This window comes from Pelodiscus sinensis, chromosome 3, assembly GCF_052426305.1.
Source record: "Pelodiscus sinensis isolate ZL-2025 chromosome 3, ASM5242630v1, whole genome shotgun sequence".
NCBI lineage: Eukaryota > Metazoa > Chordata > Testudines > Trionychidae > Pelodiscus > Pelodiscus sinensis.
Window position 1 is genome coordinate 197021595 of NC_143054.1, and position 15211 is coordinate 197036805.

The 15211-nt window shown below is 40.3% G+C and overlaps 1 protein-coding gene across 3 annotated transcripts in view; it reads left to right on the plus strand.

The window, feature by feature from the left end:
* RIN2 (Ras and Rab interactor 2) overlaps nucleotides 1-15211 on the plus strand; it is a 128046-nt gene that overhangs the window by 36233 nt on the left and 76602 nt on the right. Inside the window, exon 1 of one of the 3 annotated variants that reach the window (XM_006118559.4) lies at nucleotides 3046-3068. The exons of the other annotated variants lie outside the window; for them this stretch is intronic. The gene's annotated coding sequence lies outside the window, so the exon portion shown is untranslated. Of the gene's footprint in view, nucleotides 1-3045; nucleotides 3069-15211 lie in introns of those variants that run through there. 3 annotated transcript variants of the gene reach the window in all.

Consider the following 15211-nt stretch of genomic DNA (forward strand, 5'->3'; position numbering starts at 1 on the left):
TGAGAGAGACTGTAATTTTCCCTAAAAGGATCTTACTATCACGTTGCTGCCATTATGGATTAAAGGGAAGAGCAATGGGGTATTATGATGATTTTATTCCTCTATGTGGTCCTGTTCTAAAGTGAAGCCTAATAGTAGTGATCTTATGCTGTTCTGAAACATTCTGCATATCGTCAGTGCATCCTAACTGAATCTAGGACACTCAAAGCTATGCACATTTAGATCTGTTTTGTGCCTGCTCTCATTAATGTCTATTAAATTTACTTGGAGGCTTTTTTATTATTTTATGGGATGATAAAAGTCTGTTTTTGTTAAAGTAGATATGTCCTGCAATCTTTGTATGCGATAAAGAATAAAATAAATGAATTGAGACATTTACGCACCATTGTTTCATGTCTGTGGTTTTTCCAATGAAAACCTTTTCTTTCAGTCACTGAGTCATAAAAGTGTTTTTTCCTCTGGTACTAAACTTCATGACTCACTGTATATATACAGTGAATCTGCAAGAGGAATTCACAGCTGCTTTGAAGAGTGTGTGGCAGAAGAGAAGACTAGAAGGAGCTAATGGCATTTTTGCAAAAGTATCTTACAGGTGAATGTTCAGTGAGGAAAATAAGTGAAAACTGGCTGTAAATGCAGTCTCGTGTGGTGGGGATAAATAATTGAGAACCTTATTTGTGATTTATATAATTTGGGATATCTGTGTACTAACTTTCTGGGCGTGATATGAAGACTAGTTGCCTTTATGACATCATAATCTTTCTGTTAGTCATGTGTTTCATGCACTGTTGTTCATGAACAACAACAACAACAAAAATCCCCGCGATCAGAGGCAACATGTTGCTGGGTTAGGGGCGGACAGATGGTGGTAATTTGTTGCTTGGCTTGTACTGAGCATGCTCACAAAGAGTGTGCATGTTCAGTAACAATTGCTGAAGCCTCTGCCTCCCAGTGCCCACCTGTGGTCGGCAAGTCTGGGTTGTCTGTGTTGAAGACTGTGTAGTTCAATGGTGGGCAACCTGAAGCCCATTGGCCACATATGACCCACTGGGGCTCCACCTGCGGTCCGCAGATCTCCTGTCTGCTCCCCTCTCCCACATGCCTCTCACGCTGGTGAACAAGATCCCCACATTTCCTACTCTTTTCCTTCCCTCCCAGCGCTTTAGATGCCGATCTGTGCTCCGTCCCGCTCTCCCCCCCCACCAGAACTTGAACAACTGTGTGGCATTTCAACTCTGTGAGGGAGGGGGAAGAGCAGGGATGGAGCACGAATCGGCAGATTTGCGCACTCCAAAAGTGCTGCGAGGAAGGGGGAGGAGTAGGAAAGGCAGGGGTCTGGTTCCCCAACACACAAGAGGTGTGTGGATGAGAGGGGCAAACAGGAGGTCTGCGGCTGTGCAGGTGGAACATGGACCGTGAGTTGCTGCAGCTGCTGAGGTGAAGGGAAGGCCATCCACGTGGCCCACTCGCTATTTTTGGTTGCCCATCGCTGATGGAGTTTATGCCAGAAAAACGGTCCCCAGCAGACCACAGGCTCACGGACTGAAGCCACAGCCGCGGGGGGGTCCCCAGCAGACCACAGGCACCCAGATTGAAGCGGCAGCAGCGGCGGTTCCCCGCACCTCTGAGGCTTTGCTCTGGCAAAGCCTCAGAAGCGCGGGAACCCGCCCGGTGCCCCTGGTCTGCTGGAGACGGTCTCGGAGCAGCTTACCAACGGGGCTTTCTCGCCCCGACTTCCGGGGCGAGAGAGCCCCGTTCATAAGTGCGGATCTGACATAAGTCGGATCCGCGTAAGTCAGGGACTGCCTGTAGTACAAAACTTTTTATCAGGGTTTTAACAATTAAATTCACATTTAGGCAAATGAAGTAACACCATGCAATAGCTTCATAAGAAAATTATGAATTACAGAAAGAACGCAAGAAACAAAGGTTTCATTCAAGAACTTCTTACTTTCCTCTCTTCCCCACAAATAAATTCAAGGATGGGAAGCAGACTTTGGACAATAAAGTTCTGTACTTCTCTTTATCTACTCTCAATTTTCTACAAATGTATTTATAAAGACCTACTTCTAGTTCAGTGCAATATATAAAAACTTATTGGTGTGACACTTCTGGTAAGTCAAATGAAGAGGAAATAGCATTGACATTTCTGTCATGGGTGTAGCCCTTGTTTGTAGTGAGAGGGATTAATATATAGTGGTGTAGAAGCCCAGAGTTCCATTTTTAATTATCTTTATGTGCTCAGTGACTGTGTATTGGTGGTCATGTGTTGTCCTCTTATCCTTAACTCCAGTGTTCATCTTGGAAGAGGGTTCCCTATTATTTACAGCCATCTTTCTTTCCTTTTCCTTTCCTTTTCTCTCTCCTGATTTTTGCTCTCAGCCTACTGGTCTTATATTTTCTCTCCTGCTTATTGCCATCTTGTATTTTGCCTGTCTACATTGCCCCTACAATACCATAGTATCTGAGTACCTTATATTCTTACCCCTGTGAGGTAGGACAGTGAGATTATCCTTGTTTTTACAGATAGGGAACAAACACAGAGAGAGATTAGGGGATTTGCTGAAGTTCCCAAAGGAAATCTGTGGTGGAGCACTCAAATCCAGATCTCCCAAGTCTTGGCTACTGCCTTACCACTGGATCTTTTCCCCTCTTTCACCATGTATGATTCTTTATCCTCTGAGAGAGTTAATTTGTTAAACTTTAACCACTATAACAGTTAAAACAACAATATTAACTTGTGTTCCTAGAATTACTATCATTTAAAGGGGAAGCCAGCAATGCTATAAAAAGATTCTGAAAGAAATGTGGGGTGTTTTTAAGGACAAGCAGGTGATACCCCAGTTTGTAAGTAAAATGGTAGAGTAATAGGAGCCAAATTATTGAAACTTTCAAAAGATCGTTGGTAAGAATGCATTACTAACCTTGAGCTGTCTTATGTAAGACAATTACAATATACCTTTCCTCCTAGTAAATCATTACCTCAACTTTTAAGGCTGCGCACAAGTCCAGATGCACAATTATTTGTAGCAGATATCCTGAGAAATTGCTTGCAACCAAAACTAATAGTGAGTACTATAAGCGAATTCTATTTTAAAATATAACTTGGAATGATAGGTTTGCTGTCATGAATACTTAATTGTGGCCTGCTCTACTGTCTGTGGAAATAAATACAAATGTTTGTCAGCCTTAAAGGCATTGGGATTTGGTCTCGAAGCCTATGTCTACACAGCAGCATTATTTTGGAATAATTGACATTATTCCAAAATAATATAGTGCGGGTATACGCTACAAGCCTTTATTTCAAAATAATGTCAAGTTGGAGGACTTCTTACTCCAACTCATGGTAACCCTCATTTCAATCTCCAGAATTCAGTGAAAAGTAATCACTAAAAGTTCTCTTCGTGATGCAAGGGCTGGACTAGATGACTTCTCAATGTTTCTTCTTTGTTTTCATCATAATGAATGAGCAAAAGGGGTAAAATTTAAGGAAACGCCACTTATTTTGCATGTATATAATAGCTATAATTCTAAAATAAAATGATCTATTAAATAAAACTGATCTATCTAGAATAGCAGACAAGTAAAAACATAAACTGTTTCAGTATTATAATTTTACAAGTTACATTTGAGAATTATGAACCTGAATGCAAATTTTCTAATTACATTTAACAGTCTTAAAATAATGAAATACCTAAAAGATGCATGTTTTCTTTTCACTGGAATCCTAGAGTGTCTTTGCAGCTTTTTCAAATTACTTTGCTGTCTTGTCAGGGTGGCATTTCTGAGCTCTCTAAAGTTAGATATAAGGAAGTTAGGGTTGCTTATCTAAATATAACTCTCTTCTGCATATGAGTAGTGTCTCCTACTGCATGCTACTTCATGTACTCTGTATACAGAATCCTGGAAGTCAATTATACAGAGACAGTGGAATTTTCAAAACCATTCCCTATTGGCCTAACATTGACATCGGAATTGTCGTTATTAGGAGTCAGCTGAAGGGCACCTCTGAAAATTCTACTTTAAGTGCAGAGTGAATGAGGCAAGAAGTCCATTTCAGCAAAAACCCTACAAGTCTCTGGAAAACATTGTAAAATAGGAATTATACCTACTTCGCAGGGGAGCTGGAGGATTAATTCATTTGTATTTTGAAAACTGAAGACTGGATAGAAAATGCTCTAGAAATGTGAATTATTTTTGCTTGGGCTAACCACATTCGCGGGAACCCGGTTTGATATAAGACTTGGCTTGCTGCACTAACTTTGCTACATTCTGCTCCTCTCAGTGTGTTTTGTGCATTACAGATATATTGTAGCAGGATGGACTTAATAGGGAGAACAGTAGCCAAACATAAGGAGTGCTATAAATCATCTCTTCGATTAAATTGAACCCCTGGGTTACTGACATTAGAGCAAGAAAGTTCATTCATATGAGAAAATTGTTAAATGTTTTCAGTCTAACTAGATAGTGTATGGCAATTGTAAGTCACAATTTTCAAGAGAAAATAGCAAATTTCAGAGGCTTCACAGACACCTTACAGTGGACTTATTTTTCATATGTGTGGGCCCTGAACTTTCTGAAAATAAGGCCATATTTTAAGGCATCTCAGTTTGAGCATGCAGAAACTGAGGCATGAAAAATCACTACTTATTTCTGAGAATTTTGACCTTAATTGGTAACATATTGGCTATTTCTGCTCTTCAAAGTAATAGAGTGGATTACTTACAGAACCTGCCTTCGGCTCATTCTGGAATCTTCCTTTCTTCCAATAAATATGCCTTGGCCATTAGATGAGAGACACTTGTGTAAGGATACCGCTACTGCTCTGCGGATGTATGCTTCATTACACTCCTCTCTAGTCCCGGATTTTACTAAATTGCAGTTGTTGCCATTTTGTGGTCAATCTAGGGACAACAGGAAATGATGAATCTGTGGAGGTTTAGACAAAAAAATACCATGCTGATCAATTTGTCTGTCTGTCTGTTCTGGCAAGTTATTTTTTAAAAAGTATTTTAAACATTGATTTAAAATGTAATCTGTAAATTGTGTACTGTATAGGGTACATTGCTATACTGCGCAGATTGTATTTATGTTCTCTATTTTCAGTCCCTCGGAGTTTGTTTGTGTAAAATATTTATATTGCGTGCACACACACACACACACACGTACAGAGAGAGAGAGAGAGAGAGAGGAAAGCACTGTTCCCCCTTAAATTAGTTTAATTACAATAAAGGAGAAAATAAGTTAGTTCATTTCCTGCAGTGATGACTGTTTAAATCTGGGCTACTCAACATGCAGCCCATTTGTTTGCGGCTCGTGGTGTGGTTTGGATTTATGTGAGGCTCAACGCGTGGCCCGGCCCACAGGTGGGAGCCAAAACAAAATCAGTCAATATCATGGTCTTCTGTTGATAGGGATTTTAGTAGTTCAATTCCTGGACTGTCACTGCTCATTAAAAGTGCTGTCACATGGGTGGAAATTGGGTACGGCAATCTCTGACCAACAGGAGCTGTGATCCCGGTACCTGCAGAGGCACAGATAAATATGTCTGTGTGGGTGCCCACTGAGGGCTAACCCTGGCAGACCCGAATCAGCCCACGAACTGGTATTTGCCCACCCCGGCCTAGTGCAGGGGTGGGCAATAATTTTTGATGGGGCGCCACTTCCAAGATTTTGTAAAGTGGTTGAGGGCTGCACTCTTCCAGAATATTAATGGAGAAGGAGCAGGGTCTAGGAGGGAGGTTGGGTGCAGAAGGGAGCTTGGTGTAAGGGATTAGGGTGCAGGAGGGAGAATGGGGTCTGGGAGGGAGTTTGGGCAAAGGAGGTAGTTGTGACCTAGGGCAGGGAACTGGGGTGCAGGGTTTTGGCATGTGACTTAGGGTAGAAGGGGATTGTGATCTTGGGCAGGAGATTGGGGTGTCAGATCTGGGAAGGGGTTTGAGTGAATGTGGAGTAGCGGGGCAGGAGTGTGGGGCACAGAGTTGGGGAAGGGAGGGACTGAAGTGCCAAAGGCAGGTTCTCACCAGGAGACTTGCCCGCCTGCAGAGCTAAAGGCTTTCAGAGCTTAAAATGTTTCTGCCTGCTCAGCCATGTGCTAGAGTGAGTGAGCAGGAGACAGCTCCCATTGGCCAGGGTCTGTCCAGAAACTGGCCAATGGGATTGTACTGGGGGCGGGAGCAGCGTTTGAATCTTCGCCCCCCTCCCCTCTGAACTCAAAGAGAAAGTACCCAGCAGCCGGGTTTCTTAGCAAATGGGGCTGCGGGGCAAGCAGGGGAGCCTACCTGGGGCTCCCCACTGACTCCACGGGCTGGATTTGGTGGCTTGACAGACTGTATCTGGCCTGTGGGCCATATTTTGCCCAGGCCTGGCCTAGTGCCTGCCCCCAAATGCCGACCGACACAAGGAGAGTAATTATCCAGGGGAGCTGCTCTTCTCCCCACTCGCCATCCCCATAGTGTGATCTGTGTTTCAGGTATCCATGCATGGCAGTAAAGCGACAACTTACATAGGCATAAGACAGTTGCATAATTTGAAATAATGAATATAATCTCTGCAGTCAGAAAACTGGCGGAAGTTGGAATCTCTTTAATATAATACTTTTGCTTGTGCATACAGCTGTACTAACACAATGCAACATTTGAGTTAAGGCGTCTGTTAAAGTCCTGGCACCAAAGATAGTTTTCATACTGAGGCCTTTAATTGATAGATATTCAAAGTGATTCTGTGTTTGGTTGCATCAATGTGCTGCTTGAACTAGGCTTTCAGCTGACCTTCAAAAGGAAATAATCTCAAAAGGAAGAATTTAAGTTTGCCAAGATCCAGATAAGGACATGGTAATTGGACAGCCCGTGGCTTTGTGGATTAGAATATAAAATACAATTTGTTTGATGGCGTAATGCAGTTGCACCAAGAAAATGGTAAACAAAATGTGTAAGGCTCATATGATGTGATTACAATCTGAAGATTTGAGTCTCTTTTAATTTTCTCTGAAGAGCAAATCTGATTTGTAGAAATGTTCATTCTGATTAAAAAGAGGTTGAGAAATATGGCTAGCCTACATTTTCTTAAAGCTATGGAGCTTTTAATTTAACCGCCAGAAATAAGGTTCAGTGACTTTGAGTGCAGCTTTGTTGTTGAAATCATTATTAGCATTTTATTTATTTACTTTTAAAACCCTGGTGTTTCCTCTTTATTGCTGTAACATTCTTGCTCTGATGTCATATGTGGTGGTTATTCCCAATGACCTACTAGATACATAAATAATACTTCCAAACAGTCAGCATATGTTCTTGTACTGACAACTGTAGACCATTTTAAAAAGACCCAGACAGGTGTAGATAATTGTAAGTAACAAAAATGGGATCTAGAGTAGGATTTTCAAAAGCACTCAATGTTGACTTCAGTGGGAGAAGAAATTGGTCAGTTCAGAGCTTTCCGATACCCAGTTTATGAGCTAGATCTGGGCTGCTTAATATATTTATTCTGTATCGTATTAGGTTCTGTGGAATTTTTGTTTGTTTTTTGAAAGTTTCTAACTCTCATAGGTCACTGCTATCTTGAATCTGCAGACAGTCTGAAACAAAGGCACTACAAGGGGGGGAGGGTGAACTCATCAGCTTGCTCATAAATTCCATTGGGGTGTTAACTCCAAGGTGAAGGCATGCCCTTTACTTGTTCTCATGTGCTATTTCATCTCTGGTCATCGTATAAAATGGGATTGGGACTTGGGTTGCAGTAATTGGTGCCTCCCATAGGGAAGGGAGGAGAGAAGCAGAGATTGAAAAGGAGAGCAATACAGGGCGAATATGAAAGTGTTCCTAAAATAAGTTTATTTTTCCAGCGAGGGATGCTAAATGGAACTTAATAAATAGCAACAGTGATAATTAAATGTTTAGTAACAACATACAGGACATACTTAGCCCTAAATATGTGCTTTGGGATCACTCTGGTGTTGGCTATTATTAGGCTAGGTTATATTGCTTTCTGGGCTGTCTAGACTCAGAAAAACACACAGGGCTTCGTTAACTTCTGTTCTTGTACACAGTTTCTGGTGATGTCAGTGAGAGTTGAATGCACTGATTGCATTTACATATGGCCTTGTAAGTTCCTGAATACTAGAAAAAAGTACTCAGTAGATTGTTAGATTTAATGGATTCTTTAAATGTTGGCGCTTGCCTCAGTGGAATGATCTTCACAAACCTGTGCACTACAAATGTTTGAGGAGTCTAGGAATTAAATAGGCTTTGGATCAGGTGCAGATTGCCAGTAACATTTTTTACGGATGGGTATGAGTCAACAGTGCGCCCTTGGAGCCAAGAAGACTAACAGCATATTGGGGTGCATTAGTAAGAGCATTGCCAGCAAATCTAACGAAGTGATTATTCCAATTTATTCAGCACTGGTGAGGCCACATCTCATAGACTTCAAGGTCAGAAGGGACCATTATGATCATCTAGTCTGACCCCCTGCACAACGCAGGCCACAAAATCTCACCCACCCCTCCTAGAATAATCCTCTCACCTATATCTCAGATATTGAAGCCTTCAAATACTTTGAAGACCACAAGATGCAGAGAATCCTCCAGCTGTGATCTGTACCCCATGCTACAGAGGAAGGCGAAAAACCTCCAGGGTCTCTGCCAATCTACCCTGGAGGAAAATTCCTTCCTGACCCCAAATATGGCGATCAGCTAAGCCCTGAGCATGTGGGCAAGACTCACCAGCCAGACACCCAGAAAGTTCTCTATAGTAACTCCTATCATCCCTCCATTGACCTATTTCCCACTGCTAATGAATGGTCAATTAGTTACCAAGATCATGTTATCTCATCAAACCATCCCCTTCATAAACCCATCTAGTTTAATCTTGAAAGCAGATAGATCTTTTGCCCCCACTACTTCCCTTGGAAGGCCGTTCCAGAACTTCACTCCTCTAATGGTTAGAAACCTTCGTCTAATCTCAAATCTAAACTTCCTACTAGCCAACTTATATCCATTTGTTCTTGTGTCCACATTGGTATTAAGCTTAAATAATTCCTCTCCCTCCCTGGTATTGATCCCTCTAATATATTTAAAGAGTGCAATCATGTCCCCCCCCTTAGCCTTCTTTTGGTTAAGGTAAACAAGCCAAGCTCTTTAAGTCTCCTTTCATAAAACAGGTTTTCCATTCCTCGGATCATCCTAGTGGCCCTTCTTTGTACCTGTTCCAGTTTGAATTCATCCTTCTTAAACATGGGAGACCAGAACTGCACACAGTATTCCAAATGGGGTCTCACCAATGCCTTGTATAATGGCACTAACACCTCCTTATCTCTACTGGAAATACCTCGCCTAATACATCCCAAGACCGTATTAGCCCTTTTCGCGGCCATGTCACAATGGCGGCTCATAGTCATCCTATAATCAACCAGGACTCCGAGGTCCTCCTCCTCCTCCGTTACTTCCAACTGATGTGTCCCCAGCTTATAACTAAAATTCTTGTTATTAATCCCTAAATGCATAACCTTACACTTCTCACTATTAAATTTCATCCTGTTGCTATCACTCCAATTTACAAGATCATCCAGATCTTCCTGTATGATATCCCGATCCTTTTCTGAATTGGCAATAGCTCCCAACTTTGTGTCATCTGCAAATTTTATCAGGACACTTCCACTTTTGGTGCCAAGGTCAGCGATTAAAAAGATTAAATAAAATTGGCCCCAAAACTGATCCCTGAGGAACTCCGCTAGTAACCTTCCTCCAACCTGACAGTTCACCTTTTAATATAACCCGCTGTAGTCTCCCCTTTAACCAGTTGCTTATCCACCTCTCAACTTCCATATTAATCCCTATCTTTTCCAATTTAACCAATAATTCTCCATGTAGTACTGTATCAAATGCCTTACTAAAGTCGAGGTAGATTAGATCCACTGCATTTCCTTTATCTAAAAAATCTGTTACTTTCTCAAAAAAGGAGATCAGGTTGGTTTGGCACGATCTACATTTTGTTAAAACCATGTTGTAATTTGTCCCAATTGCCATTAGCCTCAATGTCTCTAACTACTTTCTCCTTCAAAATTTTTTCCAAGATCTTGCATACTACAGATGTCAAACTAACAGGCCCATAGTTACCCGGGTCGCTTTTTTTCCCTTTCTTAAAAATAGGAACTATATTAGCAATTCTCCAGTCAAATGGTACAACCCCTGAGTTTAGAGATTTATTAAAAAATTTTGCTAATGGACTTGCAAGTTCATGTGTCAGTTCCTTTAATATTCTTGGATGAAGATTATCTGGACCCCCCGATTTACTCCCATTAAGCTGTTCAAGTTTGGCTCTTACATCTGGAGTATTGTGTCCAATTCTGGGCCCCCTATTACCAAAAAGATGGGGATGCATTAGTGACAGTTTAGTGGAGGGCAACAAAAATGATTGGGAGCTGGAGCACATGGTGCATGAGGAGAGGCTGAGGGATTTGGGCTTATAGAGAAGAGTAAGGGGGGGAGGGGATTTGATAGAAGCCTTCAACTACCTGAAGGGGGTTCCAAAGAGGATGGTGAGAGGCTGTTCTCAGTGATGGCAGATGACAGAATGAGGAGCAATGGACTCAAGTTGAAGTGCGGAAGGTCTAGACTGGATATTAGGAAAAGCTATCCTCCAAGGAAGGTAGTGAAGCACTGAAATGGGTTCCATAGGGAGGTGGTAAAATCGCCATCCCTAGAGGGTTTTTAGTCCCGGTTTGACAAAGCCCTGTCTGGAATAATTTAGTTGGGATTGGTCCTGCTTTTGGTAGGGATTTAGACTAGATGACTTTCTGAGCTTTCTTCCAATCCTGTGATTCTGTGGTTTCTTACCCAATAGAATATACATTTTTCTAAGTAGCCAGGGTGAGGTAGGGTTGACATAGATTGTATAAACTGCATGTTTAGTAAAATGACATAATACAGCTGATTTATATAAGTAACTTGTTAACTGATGTTGTTCAAGCTGTATGCAATACTGTTCTGGTCTATCTCTGTCCCACAAAATCTTAAGCTGGTATAATATGGCATAGTTGCACGAAGTCATGGAAATTGCACTGATTTACACCAGCGAAAGATCTGGCCCAGACTGTCCTGTCTTTGGGATCTGACAAGTTCTTAGAGCTGTTTTATTCCTTTTTAATAATTCCCAAAGCAAATCCTCCCACCTTCCCAATGCATTTCCTAATTCATTTACTTCCTCCTCCTCTTGGTAGTCAGGATGCACAGAATTCAGTTTTAATAGTTTCTCAAAGGATAGTATCAGTTTTTATTTTTAAGATTTTTAGTTTTAGCAATTTCATTTTTCAAGTTGTGGGACATCAGACATAATTATGTAATGACAATAGAAAGATTAAAAACTAAATTGCAAATAAACTCAAATTGTCAGCCTCACATGTCAAAATATACAACATAAATATCCTCAAATAAAACTGTTCTTAAGCAAAGAAAAATTATGCTCATCTACAAAGTATTATGGAAATGTTCTTGGTTCGTGTATGTACAGTGAAATGGATATTTACTGGCCTTTAGCAACAGAAATCTAATCCTTCCAAGCCTAGTGATAGTCATTGTTTCCACACCACTGGCCTTCATTAACACCCTTGGTTGAAAAAATTATGGTAAAATGGAACACCATTTCACAACTACAGTGTGACAACTGCTTCATTGTTGTAGGGAAAGAAAACCGGAGGATTATAACTGTGGCTTTGGAAGCCTTTCACATAAAAACAAATCTCTGAATTCAGTGGACTTTGCCTTTTATTAATATTATATGTTTAATTAAAAACCCTATCTTGCCAGTTTCATTATTTGTAGCTTTCAAAAGGCAGGCAGATATGGTCAGCTGAGGACTAAATTTTTACTTCTTAAAAATAACACATTTGCACAAACAGATTAAAAATTTAACAAACTAGTTCAGCAGATTTTGTTGCATCCTTTAATATAATATTTTGTCTAATTAATTTGTTGCATGAATTCCTGGAACAAGATGTTAAAGCAATATGTTTTAATCTGCTCCTCCTCCTCCTTTTGATCCTCCAACATTTCTGCATAACTGAGGGCTCCAGTACATTTAAAATGCCACAGCAGCACAGCTGAGCTGCAGCAGTCTAGACCCTACCTTTGCTAAAAGCAGGGATTCTCCAGGAAACATATCCATCTCCTGGACAGTCAGTAGCCAGCTTGATGAAATTCTTCCATTGTCATAGCACTGTTTACACAGGAATGTAGGTTGGTTTAACAACACCCCTCAGGGGTGTGAATTTTATCCTTGAACTCCATAGTCAAAACAACCACATTTTCTAAAGTAGAACAGGCCTAGCTAGCACTTTGAGATTTTAGCCGGCATGGATGGTATGGGCACCCATCAATCTCACTCCAGGTAGAAAATTTCACTCTGCATTGAAATTAGAAATGTCTGGTTTCGGCACTTCAGCAAAACACACAAGCATGTGCTGAACGTTTTATTTGCATGCCTTGGCTTTTAAACTTTCGTTTTGCAACCATTCGATAATGTGACTAAAAATATTTTTTGGCCCGAGTTCTCATTTACACTGAAAATCTCTTGACACTGCTTTAGCCATGTACAAAGGCCTGGAAATTGGAGTGAATTATACTTACACCTAGTTTAAGGCTTCCCTACTCTCAGACCAGCTTTACACCCAGTCTGAATGTGGAAAGTGCCTGTTTGAGTGAGGAAAGGGAGGAATTGTAAAACATCCTGGGCCCGATTCTCCAGTGATATACCAATTTTATATGGTGGTAACTTCACTGAAATTGGTTGAGTTATCCTGGTCAAAAATTAGGGTCAATCATATTAATGGATATGCAGTTTTTAAAAAAAATTGCTTAATTGTATGTAGCAGACCATATCCAGAATGAATCCGATCATTATAACCACTCTGTGTAAAAGGTTTGAGCTTTTCTTTTGGCTACCTACTTCTGAACATAACAATATGCTGGCAGAGATAATATGTAAATATGTGAGTAAACTATTTTACCCTTTCATGAAGATTTTTTTTCAAACTCTGTTTTTTTAAAAGATGAATGCCGATATAAATGCCTTTTTAAAAATAAAATATAAACACTGATCTGTCTACTGTATAGATTGTTTGGTTTTTTTACATGGATTTTATTATCTACACCAGGGTGGATTGAGTTAAATCAAAGCAATTAAAAAATACACCAAACATATTTTGTCAAACAATGGTGCAAATCTGATCACTAAAACATGTTAATTTACAGCTAGCCCAGTGCAACATTTTATAACATCTAAGAGGGCATACTTTTTTAGATCACTTTAACTAAATAAAACTAAATTTTAATTGTTACATAAATGTTTTACATGTGCAATTGCAACTAAGGTTGCCAGGTGTCCAGTATTGACCTGAGCAGTCTGGTATTTTTGCCTCCTGTTCGGTAAAAAAATTCAGAAAATATGGGAAACCTAAAATGTCTGATATTTTCTGATTTTTTTTTTTCCCCCCCCCACGGCCAGGAGGCAAAAATACCAGGTGCTTACCTGGTTCCGCAAGGGAGGTGTCTGGCCTGGAGCAGGAAGACAAGCTGGCAGACAGCTTAACTCTTAGGGCCCTTTTGTTGAGGAGGAAAAAACAACTCCCCCCTTTTCTTCCCCCCTCTTTTTTTCTCAACAGAATTTTTTCCCTGGTGTGTGGGGTTTTTTTTTGGGGGGGGGGGGAGGGTGTTTGGTATTTTTGGTTAAACCATCTGGCAACCCTAATTGCAGCAGACTCTTGAGTTGCCGGCTGATGACTATCCTTAAACCCTTTTTTTTAAGTTTCAAATTTTATTAACTCTCACAGACAAGTCCTCAGAACCCTAAATGTACTCTGTTTTTAAAACTTCTACAACTAGCTTTCATCCCCCCCGCCCCCATCATTTTGATGCAGATCTGATTACAAGTTACAAAAAAAGCTAAGTCTGACTGTGCTTAGCTCACATTTAATTTTGGAGTAAGCCCCATTGAAAACCAGTATAGGATGGGGTTCCTTTGGGAAAGCTGAGTAATGCTAAAGTAAAATGGGGAATAGACTTAAGGCATCATCATTATGGTCTGTGACCATGATGTTCCAAAATAAGAGGCATGCATTATGTATATAAAATAAGACAATGACACTTAGTGGCAACTCTAGATTTCTGTTACTGAAGCTTTCTCAATTCTGTGTATTTGGGTGACTAGATTTTAAATCTCTAACTAATCAAACAAGCCATAAGGATTAGCTAAGCTAAATTTCTTTTTCTTGCAACATCCAATATAGCAAATGTCTCAGGCATTTTCTTGTTAAATCACACTTATGCTAAAAGGCATGGAGTCCTGAAGAATGATGCATTGCAAAGTTGAGCCATATTGTTCGTCAGAGATATCCATGTCTTCATCCACATCATCCTCTCCCAATAATCAGTTTTCCTTATGATGTTTTGGTCTTTGCACATAGCCCCTGTATCTTCTCCTTGCACTGCTTACACTTGACACATTTTCCTTTTTCACCCAGGGTATGAATTTTTTCAAAATATTCCCAGATGGGTGGGGGTGTGTGTGTGTGTGGCCCAGATCAAAATTTTTATTTCAAAAAATCATTGACTTTTACCCACCCTGATCTAAACGGAAGTTTTCACATTTAATGTTTTTTTTCTCAACAATTTCTTGATCCAATCAACTTATTTAGCAAAGTTTATTTTGTGTTAAACTGCTATTTCTGTAGTCTCATCTCAGGATCTGAAAGCCAAACTGTGTTCTCTTTTTTTCTCATGGATTGTGAGACTGAATCCAGGTTCTATAGGCCAAATCATGTTATGCCTATGTTCTATGATTTAGGATGCACCTATGTTCCTTGGAGTATGTTTGAAGACAAAGAGATTGCACAGGTGTAGCTGAAGAGATGGTCTGACCAGCAGAATCTGTTTTACTGAGGATGAGGCTCACACAGGGAAAATTCCAGTTTCACTTTTAGATCTGAGAATGAGTTTATGGGGGTGGCAATTAAGAGAAAAATTGAGTATTTCAAACCGAGTACATTTAATCTGGAATGTAGAGATACAGTAAACATAGAATTACACAATCACATTTTTAGAGCAGAACAGCATTTTGTGTGTAACTATAATTAATGGGAATGATGTGTAAGTACGAGTCAATAGACTCAGTTAATATTAATATTTGGTCCTCCTACAGTTTTTGTATTTTCATGGTCAGAG